Raw genomic sequence first — 23,070 nt, 5'->3', positions numbered from 1 at the left:
GTAGAGCCACGAGGGGGGGGGGGGGGAGAGTGTGTATGTTCCCTCAAAGGAAACTGGTTAATAGTAATTATTCAACTGATTACGTCTGCTTTCTTTCAAAACATTTCTTTTTGTTTTCGGCAGTGATCTACTTTCAGAACATCCAAAAGTGTAAACTACCGCAAACAGTCGGAATGAACTCTATAAACATGAACAGAAAAATGCATTCTTCTGAACACGTGCATTCGAAATCTACACAGTAAAACCCGTGACCTACTGCTGGCGATAAAAAACAGCACGCAGGTAAACATCCATACATTCTAAGCCTTGGCACTACATTTCGAAATCTGAAATAACGGGACACAATCTATCCATCTGTGGCTTTACAGCCCTTGCGGAAATGGCCGCATTTTCAGTTTCTTAAGCCATACACAGAAGGTAGGACTCTTTAGGCGGGGGATCAGCCCGTCGCATGGCCGCTACCTACACACAGAACAACACAAACACAGAATAAATACACACAGACATCCATTCCTCGAGTGGGATTCGAACCCACGATCCCAGTGTTCGATCGGGGGAAGACAGTTCTTGCCTTAGATCGCGCGGCCACTGGGATCGGCCGAAACATAAACTGCCTAACATAACAAATAAGCAAGACTGTACAAGTATACAGGGTACACTGAACAGACCCGATCAGCGGAAGAAATTACTAGTAACATGCCAACATTATGTATGTAGTTCATGCTAGAAAGGGAAGTGATTATGTACTTCCGCAGGTGCCTTAGTTTAGGCAATCCAAATAGTAAATGCTATGTTAAACTTTTCCTTTATACTAGTAACAAACACACACAATTATTCACTGTTCGTTCAAGTTGGCCAGATGTCAAAACTACAAATGCTGAACGAATAAACAAAGAAAAGAAAGCGTTCACTATTCATGTTTGTTACACACATGTAGTTGGTTGAGGCACTATGCGACAAGCCGAGGCCGCGCCATAGCTCAAGCGGTTAGTCGATGGCTTCCCACCGCGGCGGCCCGGGTTCGAGCCCGGGTCTGGTCAAGTGGTATGTGTTGTGGACAAAGTGACGCTGGGACGGATTTTCTCCGAGTACTTCGGTTTCCCCTGCCAATCTTCATTCCACCAAATTCTCCATCATCATAATCACCCAGGGCAGGTACAACAGGTCAATCAGTGGCCGCCATGCCGAGTGGACCCAGCTGGATTCCACCCCCCCACTAAGCGAATTAAAAAAAAAATATGCTACAAGCCGGAAGGTCGCGAGTTCCAGTCCCGATGAAGTGGATTTTTTTTAATTGATCTAATCCTTCCAGCCGCATTATGGCCCTGGAGTTGACTCAACCTCTAATACAAATGAGTACGAGGAATCTTCCTGGGGGTAAAGGGCGCCCGGCGCGTAAGTGTGACATCCTTACCGCTATCTGTGAGCCTACTGTCTAGAGAAAATGTGGAAGCCTCACAACCTTATGGGCCTTCACGGCCTGTTACAGGGTAGCTTTATAACCACATTAAACTTATATAAATTATTTGACATACGCTTTCAAGTCATGTTATAACTGAGGGCTACACTAACGACCTGCTTGGAAGTTCGATAAAAGTAAATCGGAAAACGCTTTTGATGGTAAATACTGTTATACAGCGATACCGTCAAATTAAACGAGTTGTATGCGGTTGATAACGAAACAAAATACATGCCTGTAACTTTATTCAAGTCATTAACCCCCAAGGCTAGACACCCCACAAACAAAAATGTGCATACCGACTTAATATACGACCCAACACATAAAAGGAAGTTCTAAAAAAAAAACCTACTGGTCGGAGTGTGTGCATTTTTATCTCTCCAGAAGCAGCTAGAAATAACATTTATCCCCGTTCCTTGGCAACGGAGCTACCAGAATACGAATTGACCTACATTAACGTCTGATTCCAGACTCATATATACCTATCAAAGGGTGGTTCTAGGCATTCACTGAGGGTGGCAATTCCGATGTTCACCAAGAAGCAACGACACAGAAAACAAAGGAGAAAGCAAGAATTAAAGTTGTCCCTGTCGTGACCTCGGCACTGGATGGAGGTGAGCTGTCAGCTTCACGCCCCGACCGCTTTAACCCTGGGGAAAGAGTTCCCGGCACCCATCGGAATACTAGGCTGCGTGGGCCCCTGAGCCGTTCAGCACGCCATAGCGTACAGAAAAATCTCTTGCGCCGGTCGTCCTGCCCGCAGCCCGTAGCTATACCGACTGAGCTATTCCGGTTCCTGAGAATAAAGGATTATACACCCCTAAATTTTCCGATGCTATGAAACCCGAACGTTCATTACCGCCATTAAAACAGAATCTCCTGCACCATGTCTTCAGATTGTTCAATCCAATTCACATGTTCACATCTTAAATTTGGCCTACTTACGAGTACTCGATCTTCGATATTATTTTAAAACTATTCTCCTTCGATTTCATTTTCTAGTGTAGTCTCTATGCATGAAGATACCCTGCTAACTGTAACAGTATTGACATGCGCTTTTCAGCCATGTAAAACCATCCTCAGAGCTTCATGATCTGTCAAAATATTTGATATCACACGTATTTATTTCAAATGGTATGTATTCTTACCATACAAAAACTTTTTTTTTTCACTGCTAGTGGGGTGGGACTAAGCCCCTTGCACTGCGGCCACTTCTGACCTTTGTACCAGCCCCAGATGATAGGTGAGGGTGACATCCGTTGTAGAAATAGAAAGAAACCAATAGATCCCAACATACGAGGCACGCGCGCACTTCTTGACAGACGTCATAACGTGCGTTGATTTTCGATGGACGCGTTTATACTAGAACGCACGTCGAGCCTTGCTGACTGACGTCACAGCTTTGTATACCCACAGTGTAGGATTGGACGAGCATGAAGAAAAGCACGAAAAACCTCAATGAGGATAAGTGGTCTCCGGGCCGAGATTTGAACCCTGATCTCACAAATATGAAGGCGAACTAACCATTCGATCGCAACGCTCAGTGAAGCTCCTTTTTATATTTCATTCATAAAAAAGTTTATTCATTGCTTAAAGCGTTAAAACAACGTATTGCTAGTAAACAAATTTACTGTAAAGAATGCCGTCTTTGGGATGTGGCGATGTGTGAACCGATGTTTCGCCTCCAGCTTCAGGGTAGAAAAAACCGCGAGGAACCGGCGTTAGCGGGTGGCTGCAGACTGAGTGTGAACCGACGTTACGGAGGAACATATCGCCTCCATCTTTAGAGCAGAAAAATCCGCGAGCGAGAAACCAGATCTACACGGCGCCACATCCTAGAATACGGCATTCTTCATTGTCACCGCCGTGAAAACCTCAAATCTTACAGCAAATTTACACTTCTGGAATTGTGGTGGGTTGCTTCATGTGCGGAAGTAACGTGGGACTTGGAATTACAGACACAGACAACCTAACCGTGATGAGGACGCGTGTCATCCATCGTTAGAAGTTTCAAACAACAAAAACAAACTCCGTGGCTTTAACCCGCAAGCGAACTATACCGAACGAGCGACCGCCGCTTGTCGGCGAAGTTAGTGCCAACTTTAGTGGATAGAGGGTGTGCGCCGTCAGCGCAACGAATCCCCACGGCCGTTAATTCGGTTTTCTAGACCGGAACCACTATTTCCCTGAAATAGCTCCTCAATTATCTTCACGAGGCTGAGTGTACCTCGTTCCAGACCCATTACTTCTCAGGAAAATCTGGTAGCGTGGGGAATCTAACCCGGGACCTCTGGATCTGTAGCAATGAACTCTGACCACTAGACCACAGAGGCTGTCAGCGCTATAAGTGTCATAATCAGAATATCGAACAATGTAACATGCGTAAGAAAACACGATATACCCCCCACTCCAGCCACTGCTATGTATCCGCAGCCCTTGAACGCGCGCATCTATTCCAGTGTGTGTGAATCATCTGAAGCGAATGTAAACTGTTCCGTGGATACAGCAATTTAGTTATTTCTGGAGCTACAGTGACGCAAGTGACTGCTCCCATCTTTCAGTTTCAGGTTGATCACAATTACTGGGAACTAACTGCCCCGTGACATAACACCGAGGTCATTAACGAAGCCAACGTCAAAAATTATCAAAACATTTACGACTGCCAGCTCTTCACTCTTCTCCTCATCCTCCACCTACCTTGAAGGGGTTCTGTGGCCTGTACTCATTCAGAATTATGAAATTTTAAATCTTAAGGCAGCGGATTCGATTTCCGATGGGGTGGATTTTTTCATTTTATCTAATCTTTCCAGCCGCACTATGGCCCTGGGGTCGACTCAGCCTCTAACAGAAATGAGTACCAGTAATCTTCCTGGGGCGTAAATGGTGGCCGGTGAGTAAGGCTGACAACCTCACCGCCATCTGTGAGTCAGTTATCTAGAAAATGTGGGAGCCTTAATGTCCCACAACCCTATGGGCCTTTAAGGCCTGTCACAGCGGCCTCCGTAGTCGTAACGTTCCCACCTCATGACTCAAGTTACGCGGGTTCAAACCCGGCGGAGGTCGTGGAATTTTTAAGGGCGGAAAAATTCAGGGAACAAGTCCTCCGGGAGGGACTTTAAGCCGTGGGTCCCGTGTCGTAGATTTAAGGCACNACTATTAGTCGCGGTGCATGGGGAAACCCACCCCCTCTATACTGATTAACTGAACTAACTGAACTGAATAAGGCCTGTCACAGGGACAGCTTCTTTTTTACACACAGACGGACTTATTGGATGAGGGATCAGCCCATTCCAAGGCCGCTACCTACACAGGACAACACAAACAGAAAAAAAAAAGAAATATACAGCCATGCCTCAAGTGAAATTCGAACCCACGATCTCAGTGTTTCAGAGGGGGAAGATATTTCGTGCCTGAGACCGGGCGGCCACTGTTGTCGGCTTCAAAACTTAATCTTGTTAGGTGTAAGATATGGACTGGCTCGGTGTAAAAATGAGCACAATGGGAACTTTTCTTTTCACCAGTTGTCCGTTCTTCCTCGATAATAGAATGTTTTTTCCATAGTCTCCGGGGTCAGAGAACGATATTGTCACGTGTTCGGCGTTCCGGGACTAATAGTAACGGGTTCTGGGTTGGATGACTGGATTTATTGGCGCTTCTTTAGTTTCAATCCATCAAGACAGCTCACAATCAATGACTGTCTGGATTCTCTCAATTCCTTACTGGACTGGGAGTGTCTTCTCTTCCGCTGTGACGAATGACGACTGAAGAATCACATGCAGCTGAGCTGGACTGAACTCTCTTCCGAACGATATCTCACGAATGACCTCTTTTATAACTGAAGGCGAACTGAAGAGAGAACACTACCTCCAACAGTTAGTATGTTACTGAGCCCAATCGTTGCCGCGGGACCGTGTTTACCGAACTGTTGCCCAGCAATGATCATATCTGTCACAATATAAAGCATTACGACGAGCCAGAACCGCGTATTGACGAATATTACGTTCGATTTCCCACATGACAATTTGTTGCGTTTTTCAAACTATTCGACCTTCATTTAATTATTCACGGTTTACTTAACGCCGCTCACACAGCTCAGACTGTACCGTAAAGTGGTAGGGTGCTCAATGAATACAGAATTCGAAAGGATGTGCAACGAAACGGTCGTCGCACATTGTGGACTACTAGCCCAGAATTCGCCTGAAGTGACGAGGAAGAACCACGCAAACTCATTCAAAACAGTTCATGTTTCAGCCGAGACAGACACTCGTCTGGCAACTCTGAGTTATACAGGTATAGTGTGGGTGGCTTACAGTAAAACAAAACAACTCCGTGGCCTGTAGTCCGCGAGCAAACTATACAGACCGAGCGACTGCCGCTTGTCGGCGATGTTAGTGACAAATTTTGCGGATAGAGGGTGTCACGTAGTCAGCGCAACAGTTTTCCACGGCCGTTAATCTTGGCTTTTAGACTGGAGCCGCTATTTCTTTGAAACAGCTCCTCAATTATCCTCACGAGGATGAGTGGACCCCGTTCCAGACCCAGTACTTCTCAGAAAATCTGAAAGTGCCGGGAATCGAACTCGGGACGTCTGGATCTGTAGCGAGGAACTCTGACCACTAGACCACAGAGGCGGTCCGGCCTACAGTAAAACACTTTTCAGAATTACGGTCAATATTAGGAGACGAAGAGGAGGGTCATTCATGTTCCAAGTATGGCATAATTCTGGGTCTGCTTAATGTCCTGCCATATACTTCAAGGTACATACAAACATTATTAGTCTGCAGGGTTCCACAAAACAATGGTCACAAGAGATTCCTGGTTTCCAGCTGTAATTCTAATGTGACTCCCAAAATGGGAGACCGAAGACAAGTTACTCTTGAAGGAACGTGAAGATTTCTCCCTTCCAATGGAGTCAAGACTGACAACTCGTCCCTTTAAATATATACTCATGTCGACGCAAAGCAATATTAAAACTGTCTCTTTCCGCGTAGCACAACGCAAAACTAAGGCCTTGTGCGTGACGTTACACCAGTCGCGTTTTGAAAGTTATCTATTTCAGGAGTACTTGCCTAACTAACGAGAACCTCAAGTTACACAGTACTTTGTACCATCTGGACGAATCATGACTGTCACTATCCTTGGAAGACTACAATGAACTTCTTCGCTTATCGCGTTTTATGTTCAGTAACACCAACGATAGTTCCATACGACACGTATTAGTTCAGCTTTCAGTCTTTTGCAATGTGACGCCGCACAATTTGGTAAAGAGATACCAACATTTCGCAGAAACCTACTGCCTCCATTCTGAGAGAACCTTGAAGGTCTTCCAAAACGTTAGTCGCTAGCTACGAAACTACATGGCATCTCATCCCAGAAGACACTTAGTTACCTCAGTAGTGCTTACATGGGAAAGCCTATCATGTTATTGTTACAACCCTGTTTCATCTGCAGAAGTCAGCGTGTACAGCGTCAAATGATACGGAAAGTGGACAGGTTATTCGCCTGCTGAAGAGTGGTGAAAACTGAGGAAGACAAAGGAAAACCTTAGTCGGAGCAGACGGTAACTAGGACAAAATTTGGACCAGGACTCCCCGAGTATGAGTTACCGCCACACCGGCCGCTCCATAGCTCAAGCGATTAGTCGCTGGCTTTCCACCGCGTCGGCCCGGGTTCGATCCCGGGTCTGGTCAAGTTGGACTTGTGGTGGGCAAAGTGGCGCTGGGGCAGGTTTTCTCCGAGTACTTCGGTTTCCCCTGCCAATCTTCATTCCACCAACTGCTCCACAATCATCCTCACCTATCATCTGGGCTGGTACAGTAGGCTAGAAGTGGCCGCAAGTCTCACCCCACTAGCAATAAAGAATACCGCCACACCAATCCGCTCAGTATGGGGCCAAAACGTGTAAAATATTACAATTTCTCGGTCAACATATTAAATAATCGGCCGTACTACGTTCAGCCGATATATGACGTTTATTATCTGTCTGCCACCTTCAGGCGAAACTAAGAGTGAATGGCAAAAACACACACCCTATGTGATTGTGAGGCAATGGTTTACTTAATAAAGGTTTAATCCAATGGGGAAGCACAACAGATCACTGAGGGTCGCAGTGCGAGGGCCGGATTTTACGGGCCACCCCTTACACACATACATACAAGAGTGAGTGACTATCTGTGCACAATGAGATAATGACTTCCTCGTCAGCCGACAGTAACTAAAACACGTCTAAACAGTCTTTTTAATTTCTTTACAATATTAACGTTTACAAGACAGCAGACGTCATTTTTACTTAACTGACGGCGCTATTATCTCTCAAGCTAATTGCATTGATATCTTCAGCACCTCTACTATCCTCAACGTCCCAGGAATTAACAACAGCCTCTATAACTTGTCGCAGGGCTCTGCATATGTTCTTACAGTCATCTCTAACTGTACACTCTAACCGAGTATAAAGGCCTCTGAAATTAAAGAAGATAGTAGGCCTGTAAGTCACAGATTAGGAACTTTCACAAGCCATGTTTGGTGTACACGGCATATCAGGTCTCAGTGACATAGAAATGTAAATGACACAAGAAACAAATTGAGTTCGGAAGTTTCCGTTGCAAACTGCTGGTATATGCGCATAGCTTATCATCTTGTACGCGAAATGTGTGTATTCATACATTTATTTAAATTAACATGCCCAATATGCGTTAAAAGGAAAACACGATAACTCAAAATGCACACGTTTATAGAAATTACGAGACTTTCGTATTACAATTTACAATATTCCTAACATAAGAACTGCTCTGCTTATAAACTGATGTGTTAAATGCTTCAGAAATATACAGAATGACTCTCATATGGGTACAGAATCCAAGGCGAAATTCCAAGGCCATCTTCATTCTTCCATGAAATTTCTATTTTATTTTACATTTACTGCGATCAGCTTCCTGCGCCCAGAACGCCTTTACATCACATGAATGCAAATACGACAGAAATGTGTAACACATTACCACACACACAACGGTCCCGACAGAGTCCAAACGACCACCTACAAAACAACAGGGGAATTCTCCATATCGCATATGATAACACCGTCTGTGATAGTGCCACTACACCAAACTTGCATGCCGATTAAATGGGAGATAGCGCTTGTGAACGTAAAAGAGTTCAGAACATCGTACCCACCTAGGAAGGAACCAATCCGGAGCGAACATTATATCAGCGAAATAATTAATAAATATACACATATAATTTAATATTAATTTCGACAATAATTTAACCTTCAACTAGATGTATAGTAATTTAACTAATTATATTTAATACCAACATACTTGGACTAAAAAGCAGATATTACCAAGAGTTTTGTTACCAAGCGCAATATTACATGTTATATAGTTATTTTCAAAATAAGGATCCATACTAAAAACAAGCTGAGCCTCTAAGCACAGACAATACGCGTGATGATGACCAAACAAGGGTCGAAAAACATGTCGTGTTTTAAGGTTTCAAGATTTTAATATAAATAATCTATATTTATTTATTTTCATAAGAAAATGTTGTGTCGATAGGTGTAAAAATACTCACGCACATGACACGTTACAGGATGCAACACATAAAGATAATGCATTAACGCTTACTCTTCACGAACACGAAAATATTTCGGACATCACGTGGTGACAAAATAAATCCACTTTATGTGTAGTTCTAGTAAAGTGTCGCCGAGACAGTTTGCTCAAGCAGTAACGCTTGTGACTTGTACTTAATACTTGTCCTAGTCACATTTCGGCCTGGTCAGAAAATGCAGATAAATATCTCTAATTAGGTCATACCAACCTTCTTCCACGTCATTTTTGAATTCACATATCATCCTAGCATTCCACACAAACTAAACATCCATGCCCTGAGTGGGATTCGAACCCACGATCCCGGTTTCCAAGCGAGCGAAGACAGTACATGCCTTAGACCGCTCGGCTACCGTGACCGGCTCAGTCGCCTGTACGGTACAATAAAATGGCTGGGTAACCCGTTTGGGAATTCTAAAAAAAAAACGTTTTTAGAGGAATATTCTACAATATCAATTCCAAAATTCATTCACAGAATTGCAGCTGCTACAGGCTGTCTGGGCGTTTCTTCCGGATTGTCTCAAGTTTCGGAAGAGTTCACTCGCGTTACAGGGAGTTTCACCAGGTTAGGATCACGAGCAGTCTGCCTCATTGCTAACTTCTATTCCGATTTTCGGAACACATCACGTCATTGGTGTCTTCAAAAGCTTTTCTCGTTTATTCTAAAGCAAATATATAAAATACCTTCAGACTGGTACCGACCTCTCTCTCGAACATCTCTAGTTCTCCATAAAAAGCACCGACTCACATCTTTCGCAATTAAATAGCCTGACTAGTTATTGGGTTAATATTTAATGACACCGTTTAACTGTATTATTTTATAGATTAGTCGAAGGAATAAATCTTGTTGGCTCGTTTTTCAAATTACACATCACGAACTCGCTCTTCCACAACCGGCAATCAAGAATTTTAACTCCAAGTTGTGGAGCGCTTACGAAAGCGTATTCAATAAATAAGAAGTTTTGGAAAGAACTATTGCCAGGTCCAGTAAAAATTCTTCTGGCCCTCGCCAGCAAAGTCGTTCTTGATTTCGGGACCCGTCGGTGACTATAACCGAATTTTTCTTCGTTCCAAGACCGTATATTTGTTTGGAAATGGGGTCCCCTCTTCGACGACGGGGCGGGTTGGTCTTTCTGTGAAGGCGTCATATTTGTTGCACCGTAATTCAGCACGAGTGTAGCTGCATTCACGCAGCTTCCAGGTAAGGACATTTGCACTTTATGGACACGATACAAGCCTTGTCACTTTACTGTAATGAATAACATTTATACAAGACATACACAGGACATGTGTCAATGCAGGCAGGCATTTGTAGCAGGTTATGCCGTAACTTTTTTACCACTCCGAAACGGCCTATAGTCACGAACGGTGTAGGCCTGACCGGCCTACGCATTGCTTCTCCTTATCCAGTTGCAAGCACACTTGGATTCACATGATTCTGACGACTTCTGCCTGCTTCCTGCATAATTTCGTTACGTATTCATTCATACACGTAATGTATGTTGAAAGCCACTAGCCGCCTACTTCCCTTTCATGTAACACGGATCGCACAGAAAACGGCACGTCCAAGAGTTCTTCTATTGTTGCGCGTGTATTCGTTACCGCAGTAAACTTTTTACCAAGCCGTTGCCTAGAAAAGATAGGGAGATATACAGTCACACATACAGCAAGGTTATCTCATAAGTCTACTTTTATTTTTTCAAAACGTAGGCTAAAAACGAATCTTTGGTTAGACAACTTCCGTCTTTCCACTCATCTACCCGAGATAACTCTTTTCGTAAGGCATTTCTGTCGTAGATTTACGGCACGTAACAGATCCTCATGTCTCTAGGAGACCTCTGAGCAAAATTAGGTAAAGTTTCCCGCCCAAGTAGTATCCAATGCCTCCGGTAGATGGGGAAGTATCGGCTACCACTGCCAGCCTCGCTGGCTGAACGGGGCTGATAGCGAGCACCAGTATCGGAAGAGTATGGCGACTGGTAGAATATCAAAGGGGGACGTATAATAGACTATTATTCGCGGTGCATGGGGAAACCCACCCCCTCTAATAATAATAATAATAATAATAATAAGGCATTTCTGGTGGCCGTGCTATAGCTCAGGTGGTTAGTCGCTGGCTTCCCACCGCGGTGGCGCGAGTTTGAGTCCGGGTCAGGTCGTGTGGGATTTGTGGTGGACAAAGTGGCACTGTGGCAGATTTTCTCCGAGTACTTCGGTTTCACCTGCCAATTTGCATTCCACCGGTTTCTCCACAATCATAATCATCTATCATCTGGGGCTGGTAAATTAGAACAAACAGTGGCCGCAGTACCAAGTCGACTCAGTCTCACCACATGAAAAAAAAAAGGCAATTCTGGCTCAAAATAAAATACTGCGTTAAGATATCAACCGTAGTCGCTAGATCTTACCTTGTGTTATTTCTCGCTCCCAAAACTAAAACTTTCGTTCAGAGGGTCTTTATTCGAATCCAATGGAGACATTAAGAGCAACGTAACGGCAGCAGATATACAAAGACTTGCCGTTTGTTTTATCCCAGCAATTATTCCAAGTATACCAAAGCAACTGAGATGTGTGTTTAAAGTCAGAACAGTCTCCTGAGAACGGGCGCTGCAACAAAGCAACTGGCTGCTTACTTTCCTGAGCAGCTAAGCGACTTACAGCTCCTCAGAAAGGTCTCTTTTCCATTATGTTAGTTAAATGTCTACTGGCGCTAAAACCCTGTGTGGGTCTTAGCTTCCTCCAAATATCTAAAAGTTCCGTAACAGCAGATTTTTCAGCGATGTGGTTACTAGCCCCACGCACAACCCCCAACTCCCAACCTGGAAGACCAGGAACTACACTTCATCTGGCCTCTACCCTTGTCTAGCACGGGTGGCCCTACCAGGGGCTTATGATCCCGCCAGCATACCTCGCTAATTTCAAATAATCACCGTCATTAACAAGCAGTAAAATTTCTGATATACAATCAGTCTTGTTACTTTATTTTCGAACTTAGCATGTGTATTATATCTGTAAGTTATATACACAAGCTCTAATCCGAAACACTGCTGGTGGCTTAATTATCTGCACTGATGATTTCAATGATGTGCTGATGATACTGATTCTGATGCAACAAGCGACAGAAACTTGTGACGCGGAGAACGAAGAATGAAGTAAACAATTTCAAATAAATTACAATTGGCGACACTATACAAAGAGATCTAAGTACTATCGTAGGTTGCTTTGTTGGAGGTTCATAAAAATTAGTCCATCCATGCGTGTTACAATTGCATATTATTTGCTAATACCGGGAATAATTAGCAACACGAAAAGACCTCAGAAAATTACAATATCAGATGATGCAGAGCAAAGGAATTACGAACCGACTGAATGCTGTCTACATAAGGATTGCTGGAGTTACGTAATATGTCGAAGCTATCACATCAACAAGTTGAACAGAACAGGAACCACTGGCCTGCTCTAGAACGACAGTGTTATTTTTGGACGTATCAAATTTAAATTTTCAAATCAACAAACAGCGCTCCAAAGAGTTCATCTATCGAGCCTTGGCATTTATCACGGAACTTACAACTTTAGGGTGCCAAGCACAAAATACTTCGCAGCTGTGGAAATATGTTTATGCAATAATGTGCAAATAGTTCATTATCTGAACACGCACATGACAGTTGCATGGAGAAATTTTAAACGAAGGGCACACAGTGAGCATTCCCGATGATGTCACTGGATTTTTCAATCCACCTAATCCTTCCAGCTGCACTGCGGCTCTGGGTTCAATTCAACCTCTAACAGAAATGAGTACCAGGAATCTTCCTGGGGGACAAAAGGCGGCCGGCGTGTAAGGCTGACAACATCAACTCCATCTGTGAGCCGATTGTCTAGAAAATGTGGGAGTTTCGACGTCTCGCAACTCTATTGGCCTCCACGGCCTGTTACAGGGATAGCGTTACTTTTTTTTTTACCTTTTAGACGTGAAAAATATTCTCGTCTTGTCCTTCCACAGAGTGCCTCCGGTTGGGGCCACGCTACGCATTTGGCAGTGCTTATGAACCTACTCAACACACCTGGGAGGGTACAGACACTCCCCAGTGCGACAACAGGCGGGCCGGCTAAGTTTGGCCACTCCAAAATACCGCACTAAGTATTTACACGCTGCGTAATGTTGCGCCAGTCAACTGCAGACACCACGTAAACCAACAGCTCGGCGAGTGTCGCAGTATTTCACTTAATGATGCTAACTGACGGTCTTTGGCTCCACACCGAAGTTCTGCTACTCCTAATGGTGTCTTCTCATACTTTCCTTCCCTCGAGGCAAATGCTAAACATTTTTGTATACCTGAGCGCAAGACGCCGTACGGCCGCGCCATAGCTCAAGCGGTTAGTCGCTGGCTTCCCACCGCGGCGGCCCGGGTTCGATCCCGGGGTCTGGTCAAGTGGGATTTGTGGTGGACAAAGTGGCGCTGGGGCAAGTTTTCTCCGAGTACTTCGGTTTCCCCTGCCAATCTTCATTCCACCAATTGCTCCACAATCACCCTCGCCTATCATCTGGGGCTGGTACAATAGGCCAGAAGTGGCAGCAGTACAAGAGACTTAGTCCCGCCCCACTAGCAATAAAAAAAACGCCGTATCCTCCTTGAAAGGCTACTTCCCGCAACTCGTGACGAAATTCCCCATCATTTATGGAACCTGAAAGTTAATATATAGCAGTCTTCAAGTTTACGATATTCCCCATTATGCAGTTTTCTTCAGCCTACTGCTACTTCCTACGAGTTGTGATAGCTCAGTCGGTAGAGAGACCGGCAACGGCGTAGAGTGGCCGGGGTTCAGTTTCCGACAGTGGAAAATTTTTCTCTTCTCCACAGCATTCAGGCTGGCTCTTGGGCCCATCCAGCCTCCTATCCAATGAGTACCGGGGGGTGGGGTGGCCTAGACGTGAAGAGGAACACTAACATCCATCTAATGCCAAGGTCACTACACTCCCTCACATATCTTCACGGAATAGTGCTTAATTAATTAAGCACAGGCACAACTTTACTTCTTTACCTTTACCTTCTACTCTTACTTCCTAACTCCGCAGTCCAAACATTATCTTGGGAACATTATTCTCAAACACCTTGAACTTATGTTCGGCCGTAGGAAAATATTATTCACCTGGAGGGACTGGAAACTCTCGGAATATAATTCTGTGTCATATGCGAATCACTTTAGGTTCCGGCTCTCCCCTGCGAGCACATCCTGAACAAGGATTAACTGAGCTACCTCGTGAGCCGTCATGCACGCCTAACAATAAACAGGGTGTGCAGCCAGACGATCACTTCGATCAGACTCAAACATTCCGTTACTTAGCTTTTCAGAATAGGTGCAGTTCGATTTAGAATATCGTAAAAAGTTTGGCTAACCCTGCTCGATGTCTGCAAGCCTTGCTCATACATAATGTAACACACTTCATCTATTCCCGACCTCACATGTTTATTCCTTCCTGCTGTTAGTTAACTCCTAGATAAAACAAACCTTACAGTTTATAACTTGAGACGTTATAGATGCAGATACAATAGAGTACACACCCGGTCACCTACCCTATCTTCATTTACCGCAATAACGTTCAAACGTATAACCATTTTCTATAGACTGAGGGTATTTGAGAACAGGGTGTTGAGGAGAATATTTGGACGGAAGAGAGATGAAGTGACAGGAGGTTGGTAAAAACTGCATAACGTGGAGCTTCAAAACTTGTACTCTTCTCCAAGTATAATTAGAATGATCAAGTCAAGGAGGATGAGATGGGCAGGGCATGTATCACGAATGGGGGCGAAGAGGAATGCATATAGGATATTGGTGGGAAAGCCGGAAAGAAAGAGACCACCGGGAAGACCAAGGCGTAGGTGGATGGACAATATTAAAATGGATCTTAGAGAGATAGGATGGGACGATATAGACTGGATTGATCTGGCTCAGGATAGAGACCAGTGTAGGGCTCTTGTGAACACGGTAATGAACCTACAATTCTCCTCCTAGAGTTAATTAAAATACAATGAAAAATTATGGCCAAAAATCTACTGGGCATGACACCTTTATGCAATCGCTGCAAGCGTGAGCGATTGTATTTTTGCAAACCGCGATGAACGGTCACAAGCTGCTGTACTGTCTCATTTCAACATTCAACTTCGATTTCAAACAGCAGTAGTTTGGAAAGAGCAGACAAGGATTTCCGAGGGAACCCAGCCGTGTCTATGCCCTCCCACGCGGCATTCGGTGTTATGTGGACACGTCACATCATGTAATATAATGACGCTGCAAACTACCTCGGCTGTGTTGTGTTTATTTATCTGCCTATTTATATATTCCTCCGATCAAAATGGCCGCGAAGTCTAAGGCATGAACTGTCTTCGCACGCTCGGACGCAGGGATCGTGGATTCGAATTCCACTGAAGGCATGGCTGTCTGTGTATGTGTTTATTCTGTGTTTGTGTTCTTCTGTGTGTAGGTATTGGCCTTGCGAAGGGCTGATACTCGTCCAAGAAGTCCTACCGTCTGTGTAAAAAGGATTACAGAACTGAAGAAGAGACCAGGGACCAACNATTATTATGCCGAAACATGTAGCGCGAGGGAGAAAAGGAGAAAAATGAGTGTATGCACCGCAAGACGGATTAAATAAATCATGAACATTCATATATTCATTCTACGTTTATTTAACGACTCTCTCTCCAGCTCAGATTACATAGTGCAGAATGATAGGGCGGCTGATAAATAAAAAAGGAAAGGACAGGAGACGATCGTGGTTCAATAAGAAATACTATCCTTGTATTTACCTGGAGAGACTTTTAAACCCCCCTGAATCTCCTGAATACGAAGTCACAACCAAAAAGAGTTATTCTGTCTTCTGGGATATAAGAGTAGGAGTAGGAGAAGGAGCACCAGCAGGAGGAGGAAGAGAAGCAGCACGGATAGGAGCAGGAAAACAGTAGTAGTAGTAGTAGTAGTAGTAAACTTGTCAATGTCCAAGCACCATGCCAAGGAGACGTATGGGAGAACTGATCTACTGTTCTAAGCATTCTTAATATTGGCACAAGATGGAGTCGTGGACAACGTCGCACTTCGGTCGTTTTATCTCAGGAGAAAGTGTCTCTAGTACCCACAGAATAGGCTGATGGGTGATCCCGGGGACCGATATGAACGAGCAGCGACGAGAAAGTTCCTGTTCCAGTCCAGAATCTATCCCGACTCGTTTAGCCCATTGACAGCCATCACACTGAGCTATGCCAGCCCGCAGCAGTACTGCATTAACAGCAGTAAAGATAATGCTAATGAGAGTAAACGTTTCCTACAATGACCTGCATACAACCACTCATATGGTCGCCACCTTCGCTTCTGCATAAGCTTGTCTCAAAATCTGCAGCTCGGCTAATTTCGCGTCGATATAAATGCTACGTCTTTATAAATTCTAAGTCACAGGGCTTGGAGCTGCAAGCTTTGTCTTCCTATACGCACTCAAAGGAATAAAGTGGAGCATTTTATTATAGTTTCCTGTTACATACGCAAAGCAACAAGCAGGCGTACGCTTCGCTAACTAGTGAAACGTGACATTACTTCAACGCTCTACTATAAGGTGCGAACAAACTTTGGGCACAAGTTTCACATACTAAAACAAGAAAAAATGTCCATATCAACACGTGTCCGGAAACATTTAATCTCTGTGGTATAGGTGAAAGAGTACAGTTAAAATACGTGCTCAAAATGATCTCCATGTGATTCAATGCATGTCTCTAAACGTCTCATCTTGGACCGCCGCATCCATCCAAAAATGTCAGGGTAGTTGCGGATAATCTGACAGGCATCCACAGTGATAAGGTGAAGTGCCTTCTCGTTGTCTACATGAGCTGCATATACAAGGGCTTTTAGGCGTCCCCACAGGTGAAAATCTAGATTCACATCTGGTGTGGAGCGTCGAGGCCATGCAGTTGGTCCTCCTCTACCTGTCCATCGATCATGATGTGCCACTGAAAACATCTCGCACAGCGCGGCCAAAATGTGCCTACGCACCATCATGCATGTAACACATTCCTTCAGTCGCAGATCACAAATTAAGCGTTTCCGAACACATCTCGATATGGACATTTGTTCTTGTTTTGGTATTTAAAGTCTGTCCGCACCTTTCAATTACAGCTTGTATAAAATAAAAGAGAAAAATACACACTACTTATTAAGTTCAATATAATAACCTTGACTATTGCATCATACAAGGGTCAAAATTGCTGAATCTTCTCTCCTTACGCGTGCATATGTGCAACAATTGCTACCGACAAGCTGGTTCAAAAGGTAACACTTCTGACTAACTATCGAAAGTGACCGATTCGAGTCTCGGCTAGGACACCGGCTATCCTGAGGTGTATGTGGTTTTCCCCAGTCGCTCCAGCCAACTGATGGGATTGTACCTCAAATTAGTCTACGGTCCCTTTCTTCCAATTCAGTGACTATGCATCCTCGATGATATCTAGCATATACACTGCGCTATTGGTAGCGTCATTAAAGAAACGACACAATTATTAAAGCGGTTGGCTGCACACCGATGCAAGTGACCGTGTGGCCTTTGGAACATAAGGACTGCGGGTTCGAATTCCGCTTGAGACACGGATGCTTGTCTGCAGATTTCTATGCTTTCTTGTGAAGACAAAACACACTTACTGGTATCTGGTTGTGGGGCGAATAACTGGTCATAAGAAAACAAGTACGGCGGAAACTAGATATGTAAGGTAGAGGTAAAGTGGTCCTTGTGCTTATATAAGCAAGCAATACGCCATGAAGATGTACGGGGGAGCGGATGTATAAACGTCGGCACTAGTTGGAGGTGAGTGGTCAGCTACACGCCCCTGCAGCTTTATCCCCAGGGAAAGAGCACCCGATACCCATTCAGTATGAGGCTGGGTTGGCCACAGACCCGGTCTGGACGAGATGGAGAAGTGAAAATTCTTGACCCTACCGGGATTCGAACAGTAGCCAATCGCTTACCGACTCAGCTATCTCGGCTCTAAAAACTAATACATGCAACCTAAATCCGCAAGTCCAAATCGATCTAACTGCAGCTAATTACAGTGAAAGGATCATTCTCCACTGATTATTTCATTTCACACAATTTAGCAACGTTTTAATTTACCGGATAAACCAATGATTGAACAAGCTACAAGCATCTGCCGAAGCAGCATATGCCGCTTCGAGTGACTAAAATTCGCACTCGGTAACGTTCTGGCTCCACTAAAACGCAATATCCTCTAAGTTAAACAGGGAGCTTATTTGGCGGTTGTGGTGATGCGTGGACTTTCCGTTCTTCGCTCATTCCAGCGCATGAGATAAGCACCTAGAAAACTAAAGACTGAACGACGGGAGACTCGACATTCAATTCGCGATACGGGCAAGAAATTTTAACTTCTCTCAGGAATCCTGACTGGCCATACAGCCTCCTATCCACTGGCTAACAGGAACTGCTTGCGGACAAGGCGGACCGGACGCGAAGCTGACAACTCACTTCCATTTAATGCCGAAGTTAAGATGAGAATATACCTTCACTCCCCCATACACGTAGCGGTTAATTAAGCACAGGGACAACTTTATCCTTTTACCTTTAATGCCATGGATTCTCCATCCATTTATGATAATCAGATGATCACACTGGCTGAATGAGGAGAACTGTTACACAAACAATGAAAAATTTTGCATATCCGCCTCATACTTATGTATAGTCTGCCTCAGTTCACCGCATGAAAAGCCAATGTAAAACTGGGAATTGACTTTGCATTCAAGAATAACGATGCTGGATGGGGGTTCTTTAAATATGATTTTGCTTTGTTTTCTTCAACCACAATCTTGATAACAAACGGGCAAACTGCCAAACTTAATCTTGGTTATAACAACAGTCAGTGCTACAGTGACGCCATAACTGACGCACGTTGCCAGTGCTGCCACTACTCCGGAACTTAAATTCAACGCGCCTACAATTTCGGCTAGTCTCAGACATAAAAGTGGGCAGAAACCTTGAGTTGCTCTCGTGTATCAGTAGTTTTACAGGAATTTCACATAATTTTCTACGTATATCTTGCGAGAACCAAAGTTCTATGAAAAACTCAACGACGCCTGCTTTCCTTCAAATGCTTCAATAAAATGCATACTTGCAACAATATGTTCACAATTAAAATCTTTTATGTCACTATTTGGAAGCTAAGTTACTTTACGTTCGTAGCTTGTATACATGCATTCATATACACAGTACTAAACTTTAAATAAACATCATATAAATTCTTCGTTTTTGCGTTGCAGTCCTGTTACTCAATATACTACGAGATTAGCAAGCATGCGATTAATAGATGTATAATTCCGCAGCCATTTAAGCTAGCCTATACTCAATTCACGCTAGTAAACACTAAAACTACGCTAAATGTGATTTCCATTAAGCTCTTGAGCCTTTAAGGTTCGGCCACACAGAGCGCTACGTACGCGACGCACGCTATGTATGATACACGTATGTTCGCTATACGAAAAGAAAAATATCTCCCTTTATTGCCAACGTGACTGGCCACATAGACTTCCGTACGCCATGTTCCCTATGTTAGCTGCGTCGCACAGTGTACACAGAGTACGTAGCGTACGTAGCGAACATAGCGTAGCGCTCTGTGTGGCCGAACCTTTACAGCGTACAGACCTAAGAGATAAACCACCGCGAAAGCGTAAAATAAGAAAAATGTATCCAACACATCAGTGTTCTGTACGGTCATGTTTGTAATTTTTAATAATTATAACATGTTCAGTGCACGTTTTCTATAAACATGTAGGATCAAACAAACAAACTCCGTGCTTTAGTCCCCAAGCGAACTATACCGACCGAGCGACCGCCGCTTGTCGGCGAAGTTAGTGCCAACTTTAGAGTATAGAGGGTGTCGCGCGGTCAGCGCAACGAATCCCAACGGTCGTTAATCTCGGTTTTCTAGACCGGAGCCGCTATTTCCTTGAAATATCTACTCAATTATCCTCACGAGGCTCAGTGGACCCCGTTTCAGACCCACTACTTCTCAGAAAATCTGGTAGCGCGGGGAATGGAACCTGGGATCTCCGGATCTGTATCCAGGAACTCTGACCACTAGACCACAGAGGCGGTAAAGTGTAGGATCTATTTACATAAAACATTTCTTGTGCCTACAAGTTGTGTTCGCTAAATATCATCAAATGGACTGCTAAATACAGATTTCGAATGGCCACCAAACAGATATTTTACAAGATTTGAGGCTTTCACGGCGGTGACTATGAAGAAAGCAGTATTCTGGGATTTGGTACCGTGTATATGTGGTGTTAACCGACGTTTCGGAGGAACGTATCGCCTCCATCTTTAGGGTAGGAAGAAAAATATAAGAAATTTTCTTCAGATATTTTACATTTATAAGAAATAATGAACGTGACAGAAGTATAATATCTTTCGGAGATCCATTCCCACACAAACTTCCTGGGTCCTACGCTAGCATTGGTTGTCAGCATCGTACCAATCTCTGAAGTATGCACATCCAGCTGGTAGACAATATGGATCCTACAAAATTGGGGTTGTCTATAATGACAAATTGGATTAAAATTCGTTACGTGGTTCAAAATACGAGTAGAAGCGGTATATGGACGTTAAATGACACCCAGTTGCGAAACTCGTCTAACAATTCAGTCGGCTATTCGTAATTGATACAAACGTGATAAACTGGAGATACAGTCAATAATCTTATTAGCACACTTTCGGGCGCATAAATATAGCAGGTTTCTTTCAAATTACATTAACCTTTTCTTGTGTATGTTGATGCAATAAAAAAAGTGAAAATGAAAACATTTGCTAACAACAAGCAAAAACACGACCTAATTCAGTCGATTAACAATATCACAACAGTTGCAGAAACTGGCATCTCATATACTGGTCGGCTGGTGGATCGCTCAATCGATAGATCGATATGAGTCCGGCCTATGTGGCCTTTCCTTACGTGATGGTCTACATAGTATTCGATGTATTTTTGCTTGTGACATGCGTCACAAGTACATAGACTACGTCATGTACAAAATATCTTATCAATACATACCCGTTACATCTGCGGACAAGGCTTTTAGAATAGTTTATAATCTTCAGCAAACCGCATTAAATTGCATGAAGGGTTGAATATATGGAAGATCATGCTAGAAGTCGTGTGTCCAACTACATCTTTAATAACTACCATATAGGTAGTAATCTCACTTGAAATATATAATTAAATTTTTCTGAAATTTCTGGTGGAAAAAATTCCAAGAATGCAATCGAACAGCAACAACGCCTAAAGCTGTGACGATTAAGATGTTGTGGACTCTCCGTGGCCTGTAGTCTGCAAATGAACTATACCGACCGAGCGACCGCCGCTTGTCGGAGAAGTTAATGTCAACTTTTGTGGATAGAGGGTGTCGCGTGGTCAACGTAACGGATCCCCACGGCCGTTAATCGCGGTTTTCTAGACCGGACTAAGACTAGTAATACTAGACAAAATGAACTTGACCAATATGAAGTGTTCTTTCTTTTCAACGTATTGGAATTCCAATCAAATGATTGCAAAATACGTCACAATCAAGTCAGATTAATCACATCTGTAGCGATGGTAAATGCAAATATGGTAAAGGTAATTCTAACTCTGTACCACGCCGTGAAGGCTCATAATGTTGTGAGAAGTCGAGATTCCACATTTTCTCTAAATAATCGGCTCACATATAGCGGTGAGTTTGCCAGCCTTATGCGCCGGCCACACTTTACCTCCCAGGAAAATTCCTGGGACAAGTGTATTAATATTGGTGAAGGATATGTAAAGGACCACCTCTGTGGTCTAGTGGTCAGAGTTCCTGGTTACAAATCCAGAGGTCTGGGTTCGATTCCCGGCGATACCAAATTTTCTGAGAAATAGTGGGTCTGGAACGGGGTCCATTCAGCTTCTTGAGGATAATTGAGCTACATGGATGGAAAAGTAGAGGCTCCGGTCTAGAAAACCGAGATTAACGACCGTGGGGATTCTTGCGCTGACCACGGGACACCCTCTATCCGCTAAAGTTGGCACTAACTTCGCCGACAAGCGGCGGTCGCTCGGTCGGTACATGTTTTACGTTTCATATCAATTTATGACCCATTTACTGACTCCCTCATGTGATCGAAAATAAGACTTCGGTAGCATGACCAACCACATTCTAAGTAAATATATATTTACATACAAGAATATCTATAAATTCTGGTGGGAGAAAGCTTACGTTTAATTATTATGAGTAAGAGACTTTGGTGACCGAGTGATGTGTTCGGGGGTGGGCACTGATTCCTGGATATACAAATTCGGATATGTACACACCGCGTCACTTTTATTTATTTCGAAAACCGTAAAAATTGAGGCAAAGGTATATCTCTAAGAAACATTTCTTCGTTTCGAGATCCATTTAGCCAAATTCACGCAGTTTCGCCTTCATGTCAAGTGTATAGCTTTGTCCCATTTTAACTAAATCTGGAATAGTCGACAACCCCCCCCCCCCCAATTTCAAGTTTCAATAAACTCCACTCAGCGGTTTTCTAGTTCAATGTGTATAGATAGAGAGGCGGATGTAGCAGATTTAATGGGCGCTGAGCAACGGCTACAAACACACAAAAAGTACAGCGTTTTAAATTTGTGTTTCCCGAAATGTACGTCATTTCGGGACAATCTCAACTTAATGATCGGTTTCATAATCGCTAAATGCACTGGCTTTGGTTCATACGAATACAGATAATAAAAGGTTTATAATATATGCCTATAACATCAAACATATGATCAGTTCCAAGGCTGTATGTGAGATTCTCAAAGCGGTGGCTAGAAAAAGTTGTTTAAGTTCCGGGATGTGAGACTGTATAACATACGGCAGCTGTCTTCTTCATGTTGGTTTTTTTCCTGGCATACTCTTCAACCCCAAGATGGAGGGTATGTTCCTCCGAAATATCGGCTCTCCTCCACCGGA

The 23,070-nt window shown here is 43.7% G+C and overlaps 2 protein-coding genes across 5 annotated transcripts in view; one reads left to right on the top strand and one right to left on the bottom strand.

The window, feature by feature from the left end:
- Positions 1-23,070, top strand: part of LOC111872329 (dynein light chain 1, axonemal) — a 63,700-nt gene that overhangs the window by 13,635 nt on the left and 26,995 nt on the right. The window lies entirely within an intron of this gene.
- The window catches only part of LOC111872326 (serine/threonine-protein phosphatase 2A 56 kDa regulatory subunit delta isoform), a 130,019-nt gene that overhangs the window by 85,849 nt on the left and 21,100 nt on the right, over positions 1-23,070 (bottom strand). The gene's annotated exons all lie outside the window — the stretch shown is intronic.

The sequence above is a fragment of the Cryptotermes secundus genome, unplaced genomic scaffold (assembly GCF_002891405.2).
Source record: "Cryptotermes secundus unplaced genomic scaffold, Csec_1.0 scaffold55, whole genome shotgun sequence".
In the NCBI taxonomy this organism is placed as follows: domain Eukaryota; kingdom Metazoa; phylum Arthropoda; class Insecta; order Blattodea; family Kalotermitidae; genus Cryptotermes; species Cryptotermes secundus.
This window is presented reverse-complemented; position numbering and strand designations above follow the sequence as displayed.